Here is a 9,453-nt window from a genome sequence, read left to right as displayed (position 1 = left end):
CAGAAAAGACAGAAAGACTTCAACTCTAAGGAGCATCTAGTCTAGTCTCTTTGTTTTATAAAAGCAAAAAATATGTCCCAGGAAGGGAAGGACTTATTCAAGATTACCCATCTACTGAAAGAAAGGATTAGAAGTTCAGTCTTCCAAGTGCCATCCAGTCTATGTCCAATGCACCCTGACCACTGTTTACAGACAAATCATCAAAACACGTTACTGAATGGAGGAAAAAGGACATTACATTGGGAACTGGGAGACCTGGAGTCTGTCCCAGTTTTGTCAAGTAAGCTTGGCTTTCCCCTTTCCATTTTAATCTTCCCATCTGAGAAATATGGGGTGACAATAACCAAATCAACAAGAGGTCACAAGTCTTGAATCCACAACAGAGGGAGATCCAAGTTTTGCACAATCTGAAGCTTCTAACACTTGGAGCCCTCTGAAAGGATACTGGTAAAAAAAAAAAAAAAAAAAAAAAAAAACATCAACGCAAAACTAGTAACAAAAGTGAGTACTTCCGATGAGAGAAGAAAGACAATAGGATACACAATTGGAAAAAGTCAACAAACGTTAGACACATCTCAAAATTCAAGGAAAAAAGTGACATAACAAATAAAAGTATATTTTTGTTAAATAATGGTCCCACATACTTCTGCAACCTGTTATTCCTACTTTTCTTATCTATCACAGCGGCAGGCTCACAGTACTTAGCATACAGTTGTACTCACACCTAAAAGGTATTACACCAACGTAGTAAGGACACACAGGTAGATTGCAAGAGGAAAAGACACAGGGAGAACCTGGAGGAATCTGTGTGCAGACTCCTTAGCCTCTCTCCCTCCCACGAGAGGCCACAAACAGTACGCCTTTCTTTCAGCAATGAACATGCAGTGACATGGGTGTGATATTTCTGCCAGGGAGGCCCAAACTCAGTGCCCAGGGATTATATCCAAGGCCAGTCACATAGGAACACTCTGCCTAGCATGCACCAAAAGTTCAGACTCCCAGAAGGAAAGCAGGCGTTCAGCATAAACCACAGAGTTTGTATAAACGGTCTACACACAGTGTGAGCCCTCTCACCAGTTAACTGTTGCCTGGACACCCTCTGAGAGCCAAGTCCCCGGAAGCCAGACAAGGGACAGCCTTGCAAGCCCTCCTTTGGAAAGGACAGCAGTCTCAGGCTGGCTACATTAACTCTTCTTTGCATGCTACTCAGTGTTTGTGGTTCTGATACAGTCACTTGCCCCTCAATCGCAGGAGTTCTGGAAAATGCCACTTCACATACCCCCTTCAAATGTTAATATAAATGCATGCTGTGCTTATAATTGCATACGCTGCTCACTGGGAATATCCCTGCCAGGACAGAACTTGTGTTGATCGATTTTCCATATCTGATTTGTGACTAGAATATTTTCCCACAGACTAGCTTCTGGCTCTGTACATTGTGAACCGTGATTCTCTTCCACTGCCAACACACGTCTAGGACCACATGCTACAAGGCATGACTTCACAATGTCCTCTTCCTCCTCACACCTCTTGTCCCAATGCTGGTGTGATGGTACAGAAAGCAGGCGTCTTCCTGGAAGCAATTTCAATACAGGGCAGCTAGCAAGAACCCAAACATATATGGAATCAGTTGTGAGCCACTTCAACCACACTCTAAATCCAAACTAAGTATATCCCAATTTAGTATCTCTTTAGCCAGATTCCCAACATGCCCCTGGCCACTGTATTGCTGCCCAACACAAGAGCAAGAGTAATCGAGACAGCAGACTGGAAAGAGAGGTGCCCTGAGCCAACTTCAGCTAAAATATTTCTTGTGGATTTTCCAAGCCATAGGACCAGCAGAAACCCCAGTGCTAGGGCCTCTTCCAGGCCTGTGCAAGCAAGTGAACCTGAAGCTAAGTCCTAAATTTCACTCACTTCACTGTGCATCTGTGCCTAGGTCCAGAGAGTCACAGGAGAGAAATCGAACACAGAAAAGGCTTGGGCTCCAGCTAATGGGGCAGAAGGGAAGAGAGTACCTAACCAGAAGCAATGCTGAGGAAATCATGATGAATTCCAGACAACCAGTGAGTCCAAGGACCTGGAAACGAGTGACAAGCAGGTGAGCTAGGAATGGAAAGGCAGCCTGAGCCAGGACCCAACACAAGTACGCAAACTACAGTGTCTTTCTACTCTGGCTGATGTGAGCAGTGCAGTGGGAGTGGGGGTAGGTGCCGGGAGCAGTGGATGAACTGGTTCAGAGTGGGTTCTCGAACCACAGCCAGTGAGCAGCTGTGCTGGGCAGGCACAGAACCCGATGGAGCAGGCCAGGAACCCAAGAGGCAACCAAGAAAGACAACCTCCAGGATGGGTCAAAGCTGAATTCCCAGACTACCACTCATAGCGTCAGATGTTGCTCAAGCTCGAATTGGCCCCCTAGGTAGCATATCCCACCCCCACCCTCCGTGGGTACGGGAAGCAGGTCACCATGGTTAGACATTTTAGGGGTAAACTGATAGCACTACTCTGGGTTTAATTTGAGATGAATGCCAGTCATTTTACAAACAGGATGTGCTTCAGTAAGTAGTTCTGCTGGGATGGGAGAAGGAAGGAGGAGAGGACAGAGGCATCAGAATGTCCAAGAGGGCAGATTTGCTGAGACTACAGATGACACCAGCACTCCCTCGCCTCCACACCAGCACTGCTCTACCCAGTAGGAAAACGTAGAAGGAAACAACTGACATTAAATTATATGGTTATACAGTTTCTAAAGTCACATGGCCCTGGACCACACACATCCCTAGAAGCAAGCGACAGACTTGTGACAGGAAGTCTGGTACCCTGGATCATCCTGGAGAATCATCAGCAAGACAGTCAAGTGTAAAAATAAATGCATAAACCCGAAATGACACTTCTCAACTATAGTACTGGGGATGAAAATTTAAGGATGGTGCCTTTGGGCAGTTGTGTAACACAACAGACCCTTCATCACCCGTTTGATTCAGCTTCTCCTTATACTCCAGAGAGCACCAGGCGCAGCGGAGTCAACAGAATTGACTCTTTGACAGCCATCATAAAGCATATCCTGTGAAATACGTACTCTTTTGATTCCCTCCTGTAATCTGAAAGAAGCAGACCAGCTCACAGGCAAGCAACACAATTCAAAGTCCCCAAATCACGTTGCATTGGAGCTGGAAGGAGCTGAAGCAGGTGGAGGCTGAGCCATGGCCTTGCAAATGGGAAACGAGAACACATACTAGGCCCAGGGCCAGCCATACCCTTCAGAAGCATAGCTCACAGCAGCAGGATGACAGCATTGGCACCAGGCTCAGAGTGCATTTCATGTGTTCCCAACCTGTATGATGGCCACACGGACTCTGGGTGGGCCCATCCTGAGTTTAAATTCCAACCCTGAGTTTAAATCACCCCCAGCCAAGTGAGAGATCTTAGCCAAGTCCCTTGGCCTCTTGTGCTCTTGGTTTTCTCACCTGGCAAGCAGATCTAACAGCAGCTAGATCGCCAGGTTGATTCAAGGACTAAAGGAAGTAAGATGTCAGAAGCACCACTGCCTACTTCTATGCTTGGGCTAGTCTTCCTCGTCACCAATCTCCCGTCTTTCTAGGCAGGAGCGGGCTTCTCAGGATGGGACCCTTGGATCACCAACTCCTTAAATCCTACCTATTCTTCAATACACAGCTCAGACCCAGCCTGCCTCTCCAAACTTCCTGATCCCCCAGTGAGGTGCATGCTGGCCTCCCCTAAGGCCTCGTAGCACTTCACAGATAGTTCTTTTTGTGGATGATGTCTGGTCCTACCTTAAATGAGAGTTACTGACATACTTGCCTTTCTTATCCAACTAGGATGCACTGAGTCCAGGGCAGGGCCTATGCCACCCATCCGCCAAGTCCAGCATGGTCCAGTAGCTCGTCATGGTAGAGTCGATGAATCCTGGCTGACTCGAATTGGACAGTTTATCACCATCATCAGTCAACATCTAGTGAGTGTCTCCATTGGCAGAAGCAGGCTCTGAGGATAGGACAAAGGTGCAGTGGACAGAGTCCTTATTTTCAGATGGAATCCAGTCTAGTTGTAGTAACTGGGCACACGTGTACACACACACACACACACACACACACACACAGAACAGAACAGAAACTGCCCGAGGTAACCTTGCACAAAAGCAGTACCACAGACAAGGTTCTGGAAAGTTGTCAGGAAGAAAAATCAGGTCTTGCGACTAGGCTCAGACAGTTAGCAGAAGCTTCATGAGGCCACAGGAAGTGAAGGAAGGTATCCGCCATGAGAAAACAGTGCAGAGGGCAGAGGCACTGAGTGCTGGGAACTGGGGGAGTGTCCAGGCAGCGAGACTGGAGGGGCACCTATGCCCAAGAAGACAGGAGGGCTGTCGTGAACCGTGTTATGACTACAGCCTCAAGGAGCTTAGGATGACGGCTAAGCTGGGCCCATTCAGTGCTCATAGTAATCCCACAATCTGGGGACTGTTTTATTATCCTCATTTGACACATGGACAAACTGAGGCCAGAGAGATTTAGGCACTTGAATGCTAAGCATAAGGAGCCAGGGCAAGTCCTGGGCAGAGTTGTGTTTTAGGAAGCACAGTTAAGCTAGGCCTGTTAAGTTAGTTAACTTAAATGTTAGTTAACTTAGGTTGGGGTCACACAGGGGCCAGAGAGGAGTTAGAAAAGTTCCTGGGTCATATAGGCAATGTACCCAGCTAGGAGAGAAGTCAGGAAACACCAGAGGCACCAGAGATTCTTCCAGAAATTGTAATTCCTTAAGGATTCTCTGTGTACTCCATTTCTTACTGCTCATTTTGTTCCATGGATAGAGATGGGGAACTGGGAGGGAGAGGGATAGCTGAAAAAGAGGTTTTTGTGCTTTGTAAAAGGTGTCCATAAAAGGCTAAATTGCAGGCCACTCAGATGTACTAGGGGTGACCTGAATATTCTGGAAAAGTGACCCCAAAAAAGGAGAAAAGACGGAAATGTCCAGGCAGGTGGGGAGGTGCAGACCGCAGGTCTGAACTCAAGGAAGTAGCACTGGGGACAGCAAGAGGAGAATTTATTCTGATCAGGCATGTGGGAGGCAGGGACACAGGACTCGGTCACCAACCAACTACAGAAGGAGGGTGAGGGTAAGGGAACCCAAGGAGCAAAGCGCCACAACACTGAGTGTGTGGAGCCCCTGACTGGGAGGTAGAGGATAGGAAACAGCACCGACAGGGCAGTTGGCTTCATCTGGCGCAGGTCAGGTTAGAGGCGCAGCAGGAAACACAGGAGAATTTCTCTTCTCACCTGCAAAAAAAGTTCAGATACAGACCCCGCTGGCCGTCCCAGGGTGGCTTGGAAGGAGACTCGCCCGCCCCTGCCATCAGCTCCCAAGGGGCAGGCCTCACCCGACACGTCCCCGCCGCCCTCCGCCCCTCCCCGCCTCCGTATTCTCGGGAGTCCATTCTGAGAGTCACCTGAGGTCGCTGAGGTCCCTGGGGCAGCCACGTTGTTCACACCGCTGCGGCGCCGACTTGATGCCTGTCGCACGGGGGTCAGACACTACCTGGCCTCGGCCACCAGGCCGCCCAGTCCCAGCCCCCGCGTCGCTCCCCGGGACCCACTCCCGCCCCGCCCACCCCTGACTGCGCCCACGAACCGCCCACCGCTCCTGCCCGCCCTCCCCGGTCACGCCCCGCCCCTCCGCCCACCATTCCCGAAGGCCCCTCCCCGGCAACCCCCCCCCCCCGCCGTCTGCCCATCAATTCGGCCCTACCAACCCCGGCCAAGCCCCGGGACCTCCCGCCCGACCATCACTCCTGCCCTCCCCCCCGGACCACGCCCCCCGACCGCCCACGACTCTGGCCCGCCCTTCCACGGCCACGCCCCTCCCCGCAGGCACCTCCCGGCCACGCCCCCCAGCCGCCCACCAATCCGGCCCTACCAACCCCGGCTAAAGCCCGCCCCCCGCCCATCACTCCTGCCCGCCCCCCGGCAACGCCCCCCCCCAGCGCCCACTACTCCGGCCCGCCCTTCCCCGGCCACGCCCCGCCCCCCTCCCCACTATCCCCGAAGGCCCCTCCCGGCCACATCCCCCGGCCGCCCACCAATCCGGCCCGAACAACGCCGGCCAAGCCCCGCCCCCCGCCCATCACTCCTGCCCGCCCCCGGACCACGCCCCCCGACCGCCCACCACTCTGGCCCGCCCCTCCCCGGCCACGCCCCTCCTCCCCGCAGTCCCCTCCTGGCCCCTCCCCCCGGCCGCCCACCAATCCGGCCCTACCAACCCCGGCTAACCCCGCCCCCTGCCCATCACTCCTGCCCGCCCCCCCGGGCAACGCCCCCCCCAGCGCCCACCACTCCGGCCCGCCCTTCCCCGGCCACGCCCCGCCTCCCCCGCCCGTCATCCCCGCAGGACCCTCCCGGCCACGCCCCCCGGCCGCCCACCAATCCGGACCCACAAACCCCGGCCAAGCCCCGCCCCCGCCCATCACTCCTGCCCGCCCCCGGACCACGCCCCCGACCGCCCACCAATCCGGCCCCACCAACCCCGGCCAAGCCCCGCCTCCCCGCCCACCCCGTCCCAGCCACGACCCGTCCCTCCGCCCACCACTCCGGCCTGCCCCTCCCTGGCCACGCCTCCTAACTACCCCCCCAACTACTCCTGCCCGCCCCCCACGGCCACGCCTCCCAACTCCCCCGACAGTCCCGCCCAGCTCCTCCCCAGCCCCGCCTCCCAGCTACACTAAGAATCTCACCCAGCCGCCCACCCCCACCCGGAGCCGCGCCAGTTCCTCTGCAGCTCCTCCTCCCAGCTATTCCACCAGGCCCACCCCGCTCCTCCCCAGCTCCTCCCCACAGCTGTCCTCCGGCTCGCCCCACCTCCGCCAGGTACCCAAACAGGCCCTCCATGCTCCGCCCTAGCCCCGCCCCAGCTCCTCCCCCCAGCCTTCCCTCAACTCGCCCTACCCCTCCCCAGCCCCCTCCTGGTCCTCCCAGCCTCTGCTCCGCCTCAGTCCCGCCTGCACCTCCACAGCTCCTGCCCCGAGCCGTGCTCCAGCCCCAGACCCCGCTGGGAGCTACTTCTCCAACCCTTCGGCCAATCCGTCCCTGCCCCTTCCCAGCCCCGCCCCGCTCGGCCGCAGCTCTTCCTCCGAGCTTTCCACCAGACACGCCCTACTCCAAGTTTGCCTTTCCAGGGTCTCCCACCCTGCCCTACAACTCCCCAGGTCCTCATCCCCAGGGGCCCACGGATAGTCCTGTGCTCTGCCCCAAGCTCCGCTTACCCAGCGTTCCCCAGAACCCCGTGCACCTCCCCCGGCTACACCGCCAAGGCCCAACCTGCTCTTGGCAGAGCACCTCCTCCGCAACATTGCCGCCGGCTCCGTCCTGCTCCTTCCCGCTCACTGCCCTAGTTCCTCCCCAACTCTTTCTCACACCCGGGGCTGAATCCTCTGGCAGGTGCGCCCCAGCTACTCCCCCAGCCCCGTCTCACAGCTCCCGCCCCCACAGCTCCTTCCCACAGGCCCGCCCCGCATTCTCCTCCCCAGCCCCGCCCCTTAGCCCCGCCCACAACCACGCCCCCAAGCTCGCCTCGCCCCGCCCCTTCTCACCGACCGCTCGCCCCACCCCGTTGTTTCTTCCTTCCGGTTCCGCTCAGGCCGCCGGCGTCTACCTCCCGGTCCAGCCTGATCCTCCCGCGCGAGTCGGGGCCGCGTGAGTCCAACGACGTCTAGCGGCCGGGGCCTGCGCGCCTATGTGCGTGTGCACGTAAGTGCGTGTGTGCGGAACTGCTTGGCTGCGTGCCTACGGGCTTGCGCACGAGCCTTCTGCGTACCCCCGTGGGCGCGTAAGGACGTACGTGGGTTCGAGCCGGCGTACGCCACGCAAAGACAGGACGCCGGCGTCTGTGCGAGCCTATCAGGTGAGGGGCCGGTGGCGCCTGTCGCCTGTCACCTGTCGGTGGTCCCCGGTGCTGGGCCGCAGCGATGGCGGGACAGTCCCGACGCGGGCAGGGCGCTCTGTCGTCTCTCCGCTGCCCGCCTCGTCTCCTCGCCTGAGCGTGGGGGGGGCGGGGTGGTCCCCCGCGCCCTGGGACTGCCAGGTGGGCCTAGCGCGCCCTTGGCTCGCTTGGCCGGTGGGACAGGTGCCCGGAGGCCCGCCCCCACCCCTTGCGAGGGGAGCCAGGAAGCCTTTGTGGCCCCCGCCTGCTTCACCTGGCGTGGGACAGTACCCCTGGGCTGGGGTTTCCCGGACTCGGGGGGCGGGGCGGGGCGGGGCGGGGGGTCTGGGAGCATGCGCAGAGCGGCCCAGGCCACCATTCCCTGCCCCCTTCCCCCGCCACAATCAAAAGGCCCCCCACCTTTCTAAGTGCATATACCAGGGAAGGATGTGCGCGCCAAGAAACGTGAGCGTGCCGGTCCACGCGGACCACTCTGCCCTCACTGTGCCCCTCCTCGCCTCCCCCTGGGCCCCCAGGCTGTGACCTGCCTCACCGAGGACCCCCCCCGGCTGTGCGGCGTTGAGCTGCTTGCCCTTGGCACTCATCCCCGTGGGGCCTACTCAGGATTTTATTGAGGGGAACCGGATTGCAGGGCGCCCAAATCTTGTGACGGTGGAAGGGGGGTGGTGTCTTCTTTCTCCTGTTGGGTTCGGGGCGGGCTAGGCTGTGCGAACATGATCTGCTTACGTGAAATGATTTTCTCTGCTGCCGGCTGGGGCATGATTAGCAGAACCAAACCATGAGGGGTGATTCCCATCTGGCGGGCCCTCCTCAGTGCCAGTGGCCCCCCATCCCTGCTGAGTAGAAAGCCTGTTCTGGCATGTTAGCCAACATTGTCGTCTTGTACCTAAAGAGTTTTTCTCCTCCACCCACCCACCCCCAATCCTTGTGCAGGTGAAGAAGCCCAGAGAAGTGGAATAGCGTTTCCTCCTCAGGCCACAAAGCAGGTACTCTGCATGCTGAGGCAGGAGGGCACCTGTTACAGATCCATCCCTCTAGGGGTTCCCCCAACACAGTTCAGTTGTCCTGGTGAGAAAAGGATTGGCCAAAACCCTGAATGGCAGACATGAGGCAAAACTGCAGTCCACTTACATGCCCCAGTACAAGAAAGAGAAAGGGCCAGGCCGTGCTGGGGGGTGGAGGGAGGACATCCAGCCTCTCTCGTGAATAATCCTTCGCCAGTGACCAGGGCGACCCTTTGTCACCCATCGGGTTGGCAAGGGGTGAGCAGAGTAACTGTGCTCAGGGCCGACAGCTGAGTGAGGAAACGGAGCCCTTGCCCGTGCTGGGGGGAGCATACACAGGTGAGCCTTGGTGGAAGGCCGTGTGCGGGCATGTGTCAGCATCTCAGACACCCCTGCCGTGACCCTAGCCGCCTTCTAAACAAGTCCTATGCCAGTGAGTGTTTGTGAGGATGTCCTCTGTAGTGGCGGAAAGTGCAAAGCAGCTGCGACTCTCCGTCAG

At 57.2% G+C, this 9,453-nt stretch overlaps 1 protein-coding gene and 1 long non-coding RNA gene across 9 annotated transcripts in view; one reads left to right on the top strand and one right to left on the bottom strand.

Annotated features, from left to right (window-relative positions):
* Nucleotides 1-3,828: 3,828 nt before the first annotated feature.
* Nucleotides 3,829-7,713, bottom strand: LOC129517495 (uncharacterized). 4 transcript variants are annotated; one of them, XR_008666063.1, is made up of 3 exons: nucleotides 7,601-7,713; nucleotides 5,465-5,528; nucleotides 3,829-4,005 (listed from the first exon to the last, which is right to left on the bottom strand). It is a non-coding gene; the product is annotated as an uncharacterized LOC129517495 (long non-coding RNA). The 4 variants fall into 4 exon arrangements; XR_008666064.1 differs by lacking the exon at nucleotides 7,601-7,713 and adding an exon at nucleotides 7,274-7,475; XR_008666061.1 differs by lacking the exon at nucleotides 7,601-7,713 and adding an exon at nucleotides 7,329-7,475.
* EOLA2 (endothelium and lymphocyte associated ASCH domain 2) overlaps nucleotides 7,645-9,453 on the top strand; it is a 27,791-nt gene continuing 25,982 nt past the window's right edge. For 2 of the 5 annotated variants that reach the window (XM_055337349.1, XM_055337351.1), the window contains exons 1-2: nucleotides 7,656-7,911; nucleotides 8,884-8,936. The gene's annotated coding sequence lies outside the window, so the exon portion shown is untranslated. Of the gene's footprint in view, nucleotides 7,912-8,883; nucleotides 8,937-9,453 lie in introns of all 5 variants that reach the window. The other 3 variants (XM_055337352.1, XM_055337350.1, XM_055337348.1) reach the window with 3 other exon arrangements.

This window comes from Nyctereutes procyonoides, unplaced genomic scaffold (genome assembly GCF_905146905.1).
Source record: "Nyctereutes procyonoides isolate TBG_1078 unplaced genomic scaffold, NYPRO_anot_genome, whole genome shotgun sequence".
Lineage (NCBI taxonomy): Eukaryota > Metazoa > Chordata > Mammalia > Carnivora > Canidae > Nyctereutes > Nyctereutes procyonoides.
This window is presented reverse-complemented; position numbering and strand designations above follow the sequence as displayed.